We start from the raw sequence: 2,313 nt of genomic DNA on the forward strand, positions 1-2,313 counted from the left end.
TCCATATCCTCAAGTGTATCCTTATGGTACAAATGTACTATGGTACATTTCTCTAGTCCATTCGCCTCTTGTTCTAGATGATTATTCTGTGACTACCTATTTTTTTAAACACCTCTCTGTCCATCATTTTCATTGTGAGCTGATGAGTTTTACTGAAACAGTAGAGAGAATCATAGGAGAAATTCCTCACAGTGCCACCTCTACATCTAGTATGTATCAGCACTATTAACCATGTACTCTACCTTCCTTTCTGTTCCTGGAGGTGAACTCACAATATTCCTACCAAGACCAACCCACGGCCAAGTGGTGACACAGTGGTAATGCAACTGGACCCACATTGAGACATGTCCTAGGTTTGTGTCCCAAGACCTCTCTGAGTATGGTGGGTGCTTGTACACATGCCTGGGATGCAGACCAGCTGAGACTGGAGGTGGACTGTGCCATTAGGGCCATGTAAAGGATGCCTGTTTCCTGTCTCTCTTACACAGAAGAAATAAATAAACTTAAAAAAAAAAAAGAGTCCAACCCCCTATAGTAGGAAACTAGAAGTATAAAGGATGGAGCCCCTCACAGTGGGCTTACTGGCTTGGCAGGGGCACTCTCATCCAACTTGAGGCTGTGCGACCTAGACCTTGATAAGAGAAAGGGAAGAAATGTTTTTGACCACTCTCTCCTGTTTTCTGATTTTCTGCGGGTGCCTCCTCTTGACTGATCCAGGGAAGCCCCTGCATTTAGTCAGTAGAAGACAGTCTGCTAGAGCACAAAGAAAAGTGGAGAAGGGTGGGTATTGATGGGAGTGGAGACAAAAGGACAATAACCAGCACAAATGTGATCTATGTTGACTGCCAACAGGGTTCAGTGTGTTTTCAGCAGACACAGTGGGCCAGGCTTTATGTGAGCTCACTGCTTATATTCTGGCTTCTTCCTCCCTGGCCTGCATAATCCCAGATTGGTAGTGGAATTCGTGGTTCTCTATATCAGCAAATAGTGATCTATCCAACGATATTAGGCCCTGTCTAATTAGTTTACCTTCAGTCCCATTTGAATAGCTGCACCAACCCCATCATTTACTCTTTGTTGACTCCTTTAGGCAGCATTGATACGTATGGACCCTCAAGCTGGTTTTCCAATAGGCCCTGGAGGGTGGGCTAGGGATAGAGCCAAAGAAGGGCAGCCTTCTCAGCAGAACGCAGGGCAAACTGATGAAAAGTGGATTTTAAAGTCACATAGACATTGGTGTGAGACCATGTTCTGCAATGTAGATGCTCTGTAGTTTTTTTTATTACCTCAGAGTTTTAGCCTTTTCCATTTATGATTTGGAGGTGGTTATGGTCTTAAATCATAGGGCTAACACAATGACCAAATGTGATAATGCTTACAAAGAAACAAGCACAGTGCATGGCATATAACAAATGCTCAATGAATGTTAGTGACGACGATGATGATGAGATTGATTGCTCTGGTTTGAGTGTCCCTTAGTGACATTTATGCTATAATGTAATTTTCCTGGAGTCTAGTAGTTTTCTTTATTCTATAAATATAGGAATATACTGCAAGTCAGTATGTATAAGTTTTTATTTAAAAAATGTAATTCAAGCCCAAAAAGAATTTCATAATTTTAAATAAGTCCTTGTATTCTCCTCACCTAGTTTTTTAACAATTTGCCACATTTGTTTTATAAGTATATAAATATATATACAGGCACACATATCATTTGTACCATCAACATTTTTGTTGCATCATTTGAGAATAAGTTGCAGACATTATGACCCTCAACCACTAAACATTTTGGAGTGTATCATGCTAAATTTTAGCATGTCTCATGCTAAAGAGCAGATATTCTCTTTCTTTAAATTTCTTTAAAATAATTATTTAACTTCATTTTTTAAATTTTATTAACTCTTTTTTAATACATTCAATCACATTATTTAGCTTACAAAGTGAACATTTCAATATGTGAACATTTCTCCCCAGTCCAATTGATATAACTATAAAATTATCTTCAACAAATAATACCACATTTCTTTGTCCCATTAATGCTTTGCCTCTCTATTTTTCTTCTAAATGTCCTTCCTCAGACTCTACTCTTTCACACACAGTATATCAATTATTTACAACCATTTTCTGTGTTTCTATATCCTTTAGTCAATCAGTTTCAGTTATAGAGTGCCGACATTCAGTATATATTAAGTGGGGACATACAATGTCTCTCCTTCATAGCCTGGCTTGCTTCACTCAGCAGTAAATCTTCCATATTCTTCCACTTTCTGTCAAAAGCCAGCGTTTTTTTCTTTTCTTTTCTTTTTTTTTTTT

This window comes from Tupaia chinensis, unplaced genomic scaffold, assembly GCF_000334495.1.
Source record: "Tupaia chinensis unplaced genomic scaffold, TupChi_1.0 Scaffold143740_1, whole genome shotgun sequence".
Taxonomy (NCBI): domain Eukaryota; kingdom Metazoa; phylum Chordata; class Mammalia; order Scandentia; family Tupaiidae; genus Tupaia; species Tupaia belangeri.